Raw genomic sequence first — 13,136 nt, forward strand, 5'->3', positions numbered from 1 at the left:
AAATAAAATGAAGAGAGTTAATGAGGATTTTAGCTTCGATTAATTTTAGAATTTTTTACTCTAATAAGCAAAACTTATTAAAGTTTTTTAAATAAAATATTAAAAGAGTATTGTAAAGCTGGAAAAATGAGGTAATAAAACATACATCCAAAATACAGCCATTATTATGCAGTTCCTAATAGAGTTTCTGCTTGACAAATATTTGTTGACTTAACAAATTCATCAAATCATTATGGTTTCAGAGTGCATATAACTCCGCAGTATGAACTGAAATCAGAAATGCAGTAGTTTGGCATCTGTGACCATTGGGGTCACATTTACCACTGCTAATTATTTATGAAAGACAGAATGATCCAGCACGTAACAGAATTTGTCCTGTAGGTGCAAGAATGAAGCCAAAATTTTAAGTACTCGAGTATTTTTGGCAATTACCAATAGAGTGCAATAGTTTTCATAAAAATGAAGTCCTACCTCTAAAACTACAAAAAAAAAAAAAAAAGAAAAGAAAGAAAGAAAGAAAGAAAGAAAGAAAGAAAGAAAGAAAGAAAGAAAGAAAGAAAGAAAAGAAAAGAAAAGAAAAGAAACAACTAAATTTCCAAAAACTTAGTGTTTTCCTTAAGTTGGCAATAACAAAAGAGATTTTAATTTGGCACCTATGCACTGGATCAACGACATTTTATGGGAATAATACTTTTATTTACTCATTTTGAAAGTGTATGTACACTTTATGAATATAGTCGGGCACCCCATAGCAATGTTTTCATCAATGATGGATACATATACAACTATCCCATAAGATTATAACGGAGCTGAAAAATTCCTATCTAGTGGTAGGCATGGTAACATTGTAGCACAACACACTATTCACATGTTTACGGTGAAGCTGGTACAAAAAACCTATTGTGCTGCCAGTCATGTAAGAATAGATCAGGTACAATTACATACAGTACTTACTACTTAATAAAGACAACAAATGATTATGTTACTGGTTTATGTATTTACTATGCTATACTTTTAATCATTACTTTAGAGTATACTTCTACTTGTTGAAAACAAAAGTTAACTGTAAAACAGCCTCAGGCAGGTTCTTTAGAAAGTATTCCAGAAGAAGGTATTCTTTTAGGAAATGAAAGCTCCATGCACATTATCCCCCCTGAAGACCTTCCAACCGGACAAGACGTGGAGGTGGACAACAATGATATTGATGATTCTGATCCTATGTAGGCCTAGGCTAATGTGTGTGTTTGTGTCTTAGTTTTTTTTTTTTTTGTTTTTTTTTTGAGTGATGGGTTGCGTACATGTTGGTGAGTCTGTGGGGCTCTAGCCGCGCCCAGTGCTGGGAGTGCCGTCTTGTGTCGTCCGGGATCTCAGCCTCACTCACAAGCTCCGGCCTCCCAGGGTTTACGCCATTCCTCCTGCTCTCAGGCCTCCGGGACGTAAGCTGGGACTACAGCGCTCCGTCCACCTCGCCCAAGCTCTTTTAGTTTTTTATATTTTTTTTAGTAGAGACGGAGGTTTCCCGATGTTAGCCTAGTGATGGTCTCGATCTTAACAACGTGAAAGTTTTAGAAAGTTAAAAATAAAATATTTTAAAATAGAAAAAACTTGTAGTATAACAAAACTGAAAAAAAAAAAAAAAAATTTGGAGATACAAGTATTCATTTTGTTGTTATTAGGGGCTGTACAATGTGTTTGTGTTTCACGCCTGTTTATTACAAAAAAGTAAGAAGTGAAAAAATAAAGTTTTTGTAAAGTAAAAAAATTTGAAGTAAGGCTAAGATTAACTCTAGCTGTTAATGTACTGGTATTAATTTAGAAATTTTTAATTAAATTTAATTTTGTAATGTCTAATTATTTAGTGTTGTCATTAGTATTTTTAATTTGTTTCTATCGTGATGGAGATGGTGGTGATTGGAGATTTTGAGATTATACTCCTAAGGCGCTTTTGTTTATATTCATCGTTCCACCAACTGACATTCAGCTGAAGTCCACCTCTATGTATTTGTAAACCTTCCTTAGTCTGTCATAAGTATTTCTGTAGTGTATATATGTGTCTTATCCATTATTTAGATATTTTGGTTGACTGTTAGTATGAGGATGTTTATTCTATGTATTACTTTATATTTTTTTTACTGTTGTACTTGTATGTTCACATACACAAATATTTATATGTTGTTTTCGGTTTACTTTGGCCATGTAATTGTTCGTGTTAGTATCAGCAAATCATTGTGGTTCTACTCCTACCTTTGTTAGCTGGTAGCCTAGATTAGCGGAAGTAACTGCGAAGATATAGCCCTTAGGGTAATAGTTTAAAAGGCTTATGACCATCTATGTTCATAAAGGGTCACACTCTTGTAGTGATGTTTACATACTCATTCTGGACATTAATATCTTACCTCAATGCATTCTTCAATCATTATCCCTGTCATTTAAGTGGGCACTTTTATTGATCGTGGACTCCAGTTCATGTGTAGTTACATTATCTATGATATATGGATATATGTGTGATATTATATAATACAAACATTATACCACACGACGTGCAGTATTATGTTAATTTTACATATAGTTAAATTTGCACTAATATAATATCACATACCCTGAAAAAATAAACATTAACCAGATGAGTTATGAGCCTCTGATTTCAGGATTATAAACAGCATATGAGTGAAAAAATTTTCAACGTATAATCATAAATATTAAACTTGCAGAAAGCTTAATAATTACTTTGAAACTTTTTTTCTTTTTAGTTTTTTCGAGATCAGCAGCTATTTTAGAAAATTGTCAGTAAAAGATAATGCGTTTTTTTTTTTCAACTGCCTCTGGTGAACCGCAGATGTTGTTAACACTCGCCCGTTACCTGAATCTCAAACATGTAAGCTGTCATGTCTGAAACTTTGAGATTAAGCATGGGCCAAAACTTCAGTGAATAGCATCACTTAGTTTGTTATTGTAAAAGGCATGTCCGAAGTCCTGTCTTGTTGGGAGGTAGGGGATGCAGGGGTGTGTGTGTGTGTGGTGTTGTGTGTGCATAGAGGTGTTTATTTTAATGAATGAAAAGCAGTGGGCATTGAGAGAATTTGTGGAACCCATGGTTGTCGGATCTACTGAGAAGGGCAAGATTAGCGAGCTTAGAGGCTTAAGGCTCGCTTTGAGACAAAACTTAATAAAAAAACTTCAGCTATCTGAGATCTTTAGATACTCTTTTCAAATTTAGTGATTAATTTTAACTTTAAATGTTAAAGTTTCGCCAAATTGCACTAAGAAACAACAGTGGTGGTGTGAAATGGTGGATCGGTTAGTCTAAGGAAAGATGTTGTTGGATTGTAATGTTTACTTTAAAAGAACTAGTTTTTAAACTGGGAGCACCTGTTCATGTGCAAATTAAATAATTTGGTTATGGGCCAAATCAGATTTTCTTCTCAAAATTAGAATAAATCTACAGGCTTAATTTGGAGGTCTTGAAAGCAGTAATAATATGTCATCAATTCAAACGTAAGTATATAATCAGAAGCGCAATACGTGTCTGCGATTGCCAGCTGGACTTTAATATAAGTCGGTCTTTTAGATTTCAAGAATGACAGAAGTTCTGCTTTATATCTCTTAGTCAAAAAGGAGCTACATCAGGACTTCATCAAATGAAATTTAACAAGATTAGCTCTAGCATATTATTTTTAAGAGCTAACATTTATAAAAATTGAATATGAAACTAGATATTTTTTTTACAAAATATTTTACATATTTTGTAAGATAAAGCATATTTTACAAAAAAATGCTTTATCTTTCCTACAACCAGAAAATCTCTTGAGTTTATTTGATTTGATGCCAGGTTGTGCTAGAATGCCCAATATATTAATAAAATGAGAAGCCACTAGTAAATAGACATTTGAATACTAATTTATTATAGTAATATTGGTAAATTGTCATCTAATAATTATTCCCATAGCCATATTCCTAACCAGTAATGAATGGGTTAGTCTCTGAACCCAAAGCATCCATAATGAGGACTCAGGTCAAACACTGATTGCCATGGCCTCTTTCTTCAGTGTTCCTTTCATTACTAAATGTAACACAAAGTATGTAATGAATATTTTCTATAGCACTCTAAAGCAGTGGTCTCCAAACTCTTTCAATTACATACCCATATCAGCAAAAAGTATTGAACTTATATCTCTAGACATATTTTATAAAACTATAAATTATATGTATGTCAATCTATTTATCAAATATTAATAAAATATATTCTTTTTTCCATTTTTGATAAACAACCAGAATCTTTAATATTTTTTCTCTTTCTTAATGAATGCTTTTCCTCATACTCTAGAAAATAAACACCATATTGTGGAGATAATTGTAATAGAGAACCAGAAGGACAGGTTCTAGTTTATAAAATCTGATCCATAACTGCAGGACACATACAATCCATTTGGAATTCATGAAGAGAACAATAAAATAGCACACAATAAAAAGTAAAAGATCAAATTGCTTCTTAAGACTTACAGTGTCATCGAAGTTTAAAGATGTCTAAGGAGTTTTAAAAAGTGTTTATGGGTGAGGTAAGGGTCAAACCGAGTCTTAAATTAGAATAGATAAAGGCACGAGATACATTAAATGGAACACTGAATGGAACATACCTGAATGCATTATTGTAGCATGTACACTAGAAAGGAACATGAGTTAAGAAGAGAAATGGCAATGGGGGTGGAACATCCGGGGGCCAGTCTGATGATACAAAAGGGTTAATGATGAACTATTCTGAATTTCTACAGCACGTGCAGGTGGTGCTGAATACTTTTACACAAATAAAGTTTTAAAGAGCAAGCTGTTTAGTCTTTAATGTGTATTAAAATTAACTGGAGATGTTGTTATAATGCTGATTCTGATAGAGTTGATCATGGGTGGGGCATGAGACTAGGGACTTAGAAATGCTCACAGATTATGGCAATACCAGTGGTGCCTGGACCACTTGGTACTCAAAGTGAGTACCAAGTGTCTAAAGGTCAGAGTCCCTACAGAACCTACTTTGTGACTTTTTATTCTTATATAATTTCCAAATTACAGAAGCATTGCAAGAATGGCACAAGGAACTGCCATACATTCTTTATCCAAATTCACTATTTCTTAATGTCACCTACTTTATAATTTTCTCAATAGATGATTGATGATAGGTGAATGGAATGAGAGAGAGAAATATGAATAATATTTTGGAACCATTTGAGAATAGATTGAAGATATTGTACCTCTTTGTCTTACAATATTTCAGTGATTTCTCCCAAAAAGGGCATTCTGTTACATAACCATAGTACAATTATCAAAATCAGAATGTTAGTATAGTAGCACGTTTAACATACTATTGTCTAATTCATAGTCCATACACAAATTTCATCATATATCAAAATAATATATTTAATAGCTATTTTTTTCCAGACCAGGATCCAATGTAGTACCACGACTTACAGTTAGTTGTTAAATCTCTTTAGTGTCATTTAACCCATAACAGTTTCTTCAGTTTGTCTTTGTTTATGGCCTCAAAACTTTTTTTTTTTTTTTTTTTTTTTTTGAGATAGTCGCTCTGTCACCCAACCTGGAATGCAGTGGTGCAATCCTGGCTCACTGCAGCCTCTGGCTCCCAGGGTTCAAGTGATTCTCCTGCCTTGGCCTCCCGAGAAGCTGGCAGTATCAATTAGAATGTGAAATACTATTTGTGATCATGGGATAGAGAATATCTACATTTTAGAAAGGTTTTTAAGTGTCATGAGATTCTTTCTTTGTGTTTGTTTGTTAGTTAGTTTGTTTGTCTGTCTGAGGTGAGTCTCACTCTGTCACCCTGGCTGGAGTGCAGAGGTGCCATCTCAGCTCATTGCAAGCTCCACCTCCCAGGTTCAAGCAGTTCTCCTGCCTCAGCCTCTCCAGTCTCCTGAGTAGTTGGGATTACAGGCACCCACCACCATGCCCAGCTAACTTTTTTTATTTATTTATTTTTAGTAGAGACAAGGTTTCACCATATTGGCCAGGCTGGTCTCAAACTCCTACCCTCAAATGATCCACCTGCCTCGGCCTCCCAAAGTGCTGGGATTACAGGTGTGAGCCACATGCCCAGCCTGACCTTGATACTTTTAAGAGTATAGTTGTCCCACTTTATCCTCAGGAGAGGCCTTCCCAGACACCCAGTGAATGCCTGAAACCATGAATAGTACCCAATCCTTATGTTTTCTCCTATATATACATACCTATGATGAAGTTTAATTTGTAAATTAGACACAGTAAGAGATTAACAATAATAACTACTAATAAAATAGAACAATTATAACACTATAATAAAAGTTATGTGATCATGGTCTCTTTCTCTTTCTTTCTCAAAATACCATAATATTTTCAGACTGCAGTTGACAACAGGTAACTGACACCAGGGAAAGCAAAACTGCAGACAAGGGGAGACTACTGTGCTGACTTGTTTTTGACTTGTTTTTGTAGAACTTCTATCAGTTTGGGTTTGTCTGATGCTTCTACATAGTTAAACTCAGATGATTCTTTTTTGTCAGGTATATGATGGACATGATGCTGAATACTTCCCAGTACATCACATCAGGAGGCACATGATAGCAATCAGACCAATATTGGTAATGTTAACTTTGGTCCCGTGGTTAAGGTGGTTTCTGCAGGTTTCTCAATTATAAAATTAAGAATTTTTCCACTGTAGTTAATTAGTCATTTGTGGGGCAATATTTGAGAACATGTAAATTTCCTATTCCTCATCAAACATTCATTCACTAGTTTTAGAATCCACTGATAATATTCCAATTCCATAATTCCTTCTACATACATTAGTTGATATTTTACTGTAAAAGGATTCTTTTCTCTCTCAGTTGTTTAGTTGTTCATTTATATCAGTAAGAACTCATGTATTTTTATTTTATCCAATGGATCATATCCATTATATTATTTGTATTTTAATAATAATTTGTTCCATGTTTGGCCAATGGGAAGCCCTCCAAGCTGCTCCTTATGACTTTTTTTGTTTGTTTGTTTGTTTGTTTTTTGAGACAGAGTCTCGCTCTGTCGCCCAGGCTGGAGTGCAGTGGCCGGATCTCAGCTCACTGCAAGCTCCGCCTCCCGAGTTCCCGCCATTCTCCTGGCTCAGCCTCCCGAGTGGCTGGGACTACAGGTGCCCGCCACCACGCCCGGCTAGTTTTTTGTATTTTTAGTAGAGACGGGGTTTCACTGTGTTAGCCAGGATGGTCTCGATCTCCTGACCTCGTGTTCCCCCGTCTCGGCCTCCCAAAGTGCTTTTTAAACAATAATTATTTAACATAGGTGTAGGCCAGGCACAGTGGCTCACATCTGTAATCTCAACACTTTGTGAGGTCAAAGTGGGAGGATCTCTTCAGCCCAGGTGTTGGAGACCAGCCCTGGCAACATAGCAAATTCCTGTCTCTACAAAAAATTTAAAAACTAGCTAGGCATGTGGCATGCGTTTATAGTCCCAGCTACTTGGGAGCTGAAGTGGGAGGATTGTTGGAGCCTGCAAGGTCGACACCGAAGTGAGCTAAGATGGCGCCATTGCACTCCAGCCTGGGCAACAGCACGAAACACTTGTCTCAAAGATAATAATAATAGCTTTAAATAAAATAGTTTAAACCTATAAAAAATTGTGACGGTAGTGAGAATACCCATATATCCCATATGTCATTTTCCTTTATTAATATTTTACATTAATATGCTACATATGTCAAAATTAAACAATTTACTAAATCCCATAGTTTAAGATTTTTTCATAAACATTTACCTAATATTATTTTTTTATTCCAAGATTTCATCCAGGATATCATATTACATTTAGTCATGATGTCTTCTTGGCTGTGACAATTTCTCAGACTTTTCTTGTTTTTGACGATCTTGACAATTTTGAGAAATATTGGTCAGATATTTTGTAGAATATCTATCAATTGGGATTTTTTTATCATAATCTGGGGCTATGGGTATTTTAGGAGGGAGATTACAGAGGTAAATGACATTCTTATATCACAGCAAAGGTATATACTATCAATATGACTTCTTACTCTTGGTTACTTTGATTACCTGGCCAAGCTAGAGCTTGTTTTATTTATTTATTTTTTTTTTCCTTTTTTATATTAAAGTATTTGGGAAGAAAAGTCTCTGTGTCCGACCCACATTTAAGGAATGGGAAGTAATACTCTACTTCTTTGAGGATGAAGTATGTGAATAAATTATCTGAAAGTGTTCCACACAGGTTGTCTATTTGTGCCATTTATTTCATCATTTATGTATATCAGTATGAACCTATAGATATTTTTTTTGTATTTTCAGTTATAATCCAATACTACTACATATATTTTTTAGTTTTAAGTTCTGGAATACATTTACAGAACGTGCAGGTTTGTTACATAGGTAAACATGTGCCATGGTGGTTTGCTGCACCTATCAACCCATCACCTAGGTATTAAGCCCCGCATGCATTAGCTATTTATCCTGACTCTCTCTTTCCCCTTGCCCCCTGCACAGACCTCAGTGTATGTTGTTCCCCTCCCTGTGTCCATGTGTTCTCATTGTTCAGCTCCCACTTATGAGTAACAACATGCGGTGTTTCGTTTTCTCTTCCTGTGTTAGTTTGCTGAGGATGATGGCTTCCAGTTCCATCCATGTCCCTGCAAAGGATGAGATCTCATTCCTTACAACTGCATAACTGCTATATTTTATTGTTCGAATTGTTCTAGTTTTGGCCATTGGGAGCTCTTTCAGCCCACTGCAAATTTATTATTTTCTTTATTTTCTCTAATCTTTATTATTTCTTTCATTATTTTGTTTGGCTTTAATTTCCTCTTCCTAGATTCCAAAGGTGATATTTAGTTTGATATTAACTCTAGACCTTTCTTCTGTTGTAATATATGTATTTCATGCTATAACATTATGTATTTTTACATTTAGTTCAAAATATTTTTAATATCTAATTTTTCTTGAACCCATATGTTACTTCAGTGTTTATGGCTTAATCTCCAAATAGTTTAGAATTTGGAATGGTAGTGGGGGAGGGAACAAAGACCAAATTAAATGAGTAGAAAACAGTTACAAATATGGTACATACTAATCCAACTACATTTGTAATCATTTTATATATGAATAGTCTACATACGTTGATTAAACGAGATCAGGCCAGGCGTGGTGGCTCACATCTGTAATACCAGCACTTTGGGAGGCCAAGGCAGGTGGATGATTTGAGATCAGGAGTTCTAGACCAGTCTGGTGAACATGGTGAAACCCTGTCTCTACTAAAAATACAAAAATTAACCAGGCATGGTGGTGGGCGCCTGTNGCAAAGATTGCCGTAGTGGATTACAAAACAAAACTGAACTATATCTTTCTGGTAATAATTTTTAATTTCATTCCATTTGGTTGGAAAAAAATGTATTTTATATAATTTTTATTATTTTAAATTTGTTAAGGTGTATTTTTTGGTTCAGAATGTGATCTATCTTGATGAATGGTTCAGGTGGACTTCAGAAAATGTGTAATCTGCTCTTGTTATATGAAATATTCTATATATGTTGAAAAGATTAAGTTGATTGACAGTGCTATTTCAGCTATTTCTATCTTTACTGATTTTCTGCCTGTTTAATCTATCAAATATAGACAAGAGTTTCCAATTGTAATCGTGGATATATGATTAGTCTGTGTCTTTTCTCAGTTCTTGCCTCTTGTATTGCAAAGCTTGGTTGTTAGGTCCACAGATAGTTAGGACTGTTCGATCATCTTGAAAAATAGATTCCTTCATGATTACATAATCTCCCTTTGTATTCTTGATAATCCTCCTTGTTCTTTAGTCTCATTTGTCTAAAATTGATATAGCAATTTCAGTTTTTTTTTTCTTTTTAAAACTTCCTTTTGAGTAGTGTTAGCATGGTATACCTTAACCTATCCCTTTACTTTTAACTTAGTTGAATCTTTGTATTTAAAGTGGGTTTCTGGTAGATAAAATATAATTGGGTTTTGTTTTTTAATCCACTGTGTCCATCTCTCTCTTTTAACTGATGTATGTAGATTGTTAACGTAAGTGATTACAAATGTATTTGGATTAGTATGCACCATATTTGTAACTGTTTTTGATGCATTTAATTTGCTCTTTGTCCCCTCCCCCACCACCATTCCCCACCATTTCTATCTCCTCTGGTTTTAATTGAACACTTTAGTGTCTTAGAATATATTAATTATACATTTTTTAAATTTAATTGTTGCCCTGGAGCTTACTATGTGCAATATATATATATTAAACTTACCTAAATCCATATTCAAATAGCGTTAATAGCACTTTACATATAGTGTATGTTACAACAGAGTATTCCTAATTTCTCTCTCTTGTGTCTTATGATACTGCTGTTATTTATTTTATTTATCCACATGCTGTATTTACTTAATACATTGTTATAAGAAATCCACTAGAATTTTGCTCTGTTTCTCTATAGGTAAGGTTATTTTTCTTCTGTGGTTTCCCTAATATTATCTCTTTGTACTTGATTTTCTGCAGTTTGACTATAATATGCCAGAGTATATTTGAGGGTTTTGCTGATTCTGTTTATATTATGAGAATTATTTTATTTGGTGTTCTCTGAGCTTCCTGGGTCTGTAGTTTGGTGCTTGTTATTATTTTTGAAAAGTTCTCAGCCATTGTTATATCAACTATTTTTGTCTACTTCATTCTTTCTTTCTTCTTCTGGTATTCTAATCACACATATGATATACATTTTAAGATTTTCTTTCAGTGTTTGGATGTTCTTTTATTTTTGTCTAATTGCATCACAGTTTGGGAAGTTTTTATTTACTTATCGTTATCATCATTAATTCCTTCCTCATCCATGTCAAGTCTGTGAATATTTCCATCAAAGGCATTCTTCGTTTCTGTTCACGTGTTTTTTATTTCTAGCTTTTGCCTGTTCAGGCTGTAGATTAATTATTTTGCCATAGATTAATTATTTTGACATATATTCCTTTGATGCCTTTTTCATTAATATTATTTTTCATTGACGAATCATAATTGTGTTACATTTATGAAGCATGAAAATCAACTAAAATGTATTAAAGACTTAAACATAAGATTTATAACTAAAACTACTAGAAGAAAACACAGGGGAAAAGCTCCACAACACTGATCTGGGCAAGGATCTAGAGTCCTTGTTTTTGTCTTCCCTTTAATTTTGGGCTTCCTTATGTACTCCTGCTCACAAAAAGACTGTGTCTTGCAGCTCTTTCAACTGTAATCCACAGTTACTAGAACCATTTTAATGTGGTAATAAGACATTGAGGAGGGAAGACATCCTTTAATATCCCAGTTAAAGTTCAATCATCCAGTGGGCCTGTATCTTGAGGTTATAATCTTCAGAAAAGTCTCTCCAGTGGTATAGTTTTTTTCTACCTGCACTGCACTCCCTTCCCTGGTTGTAGTGTTATCAATCTACTTTTTTAAGCCTAACACCCTATTGACTATTATCTTTTTTTTTTTCTTTTCCCCTGGTGAGACAAGAAGACTGGAGGGAATGGGAATACGGAGAAGTTCAGCTAGGAAAAGTTTCAGTAGTGAACTCTGGCAAAGTCCTTTTCCAAGGACCTTTTCATGAAGGCTTTGGGCATATTTAATGTTGGCTCTTTCCTTCTCCCTGCCAGAGCCATGAAAGGATATTTCTCTGATATTCCCCCATGAGAACCTGGCAGTACTGTTCAAAGAGAAGCCTAGAAAAGTGTGTAGCCTCCAAAAGTTTCTCACTCTCACATTAGTGCACATTAAGCCTCCAGCAGGTATCAAAATTGCTTCTACAGGTTGTTCACAGCTGATTACTAAGCATATTGAGAGGACTGAGACAGGCCCTTTTTGGCAAGACAGAGAACTGTGCCAAAGAGCAACTTTGGCTCAAGAGCTCTTCATTTGTCTGGCAAATCTTTCTTGAACGGTATTGTATTACTCTTCTATCCAGTGCTCTTTCCTGCGTCTCTCTTTCTCTCCTCTTGTACCCTCCTTGTTTTGCTCTCTTTCTCAACAAATCTAATCCTGCCTTGGATTCTATTTCTCCAAGACCCAAACTAATGCTAAAGTATGTTAAAATCTAATAATGATGGTGAATTTTATTTCCCTTTGTTTTGTCAGCTTTGCTTTATGTAATTCTGAGTCTTTTTGTTAGGAAAATACACATTTATGTCATTCTGACATTAAGTGATAGAATATATTTTATATTTACCATTTAATGTTCTTCATTCCTTCCTAGAGATATGAATTTCCATCTAGTGTGACTTTCCTTCAGCCTCAATAATTTTTTTGGCATTTATTGCAAGGCAGGTCTTCTAGTGATGAATTTCCTGTTTTCCTTTATCTGAAAATGTTCTTTACTCCACCTTGTTTCGTTAAGAATATTTTCACTGGGAATAAAATTTTATGTTGACTCTTCTTTTTTACTTTTTCTCTTAACATTTTAAAGACATTTCCCCATCGTCTTTTGGTGTCATTATTTCTGTTGAGAAATCAGCCATCATTCATATTACCAGCCTCTCTATAAAATTTGTCATTTTTCTTTGGTTGCTTTAAACATGGGTTTCTGGCAGTTGGCCCATGCGGGGTTTTAATTTATTTATAGGATAGTGCTTGCTTAACTTTAAGACTCTGTAAGACATCTTCCTTCACATTTGGAGATTTTTCTGTTATTATGTATTCAAATACTATTTTTGCTCTTTTTTTTTTTCCTTTCTCTCTCTCTGCTTAACTTCTAGTTCTCTAATTGCACATATATTAGAATACTTCCTATTGTTCCATAGGTGATAAAGTTCCGTTCATTATTTTCAATCTTTGTTTCTCAGATTGGACAATTTCTTTCGACGTATTTCAGTGTTCACTGAATCTTTCTTCTGCTGTTTCCAACATGCTCGTAAGCCTTCCATTAAAATTTGTAATCTCAGTTACTGAACTTTTCAGTTTGAAAATTTCCATTTGGCTCTTATTTATAGTCTTCATTCTTGGCTGTGATGTCCTACCTGTTTGTTAAACATGACTATAATTGTTTTATTATTGAATATATTCAAGGCATACCACACACTGTTTTGATATACATGTACTAGTGAAATGATTACTAGGGTTAAAC

The sequence above is a fragment of the Rhinopithecus bieti genome, unplaced genomic scaffold, assembly GCF_001698545.2.
Source record: "Rhinopithecus bieti isolate Rb0 unplaced genomic scaffold, ASM169854v2 scaffold_6947, whole genome shotgun sequence".
In the NCBI taxonomy this organism is placed as follows: Eukaryota; Metazoa; Chordata; class Mammalia; order Primates; family Cercopithecidae; genus Rhinopithecus; species Rhinopithecus bieti.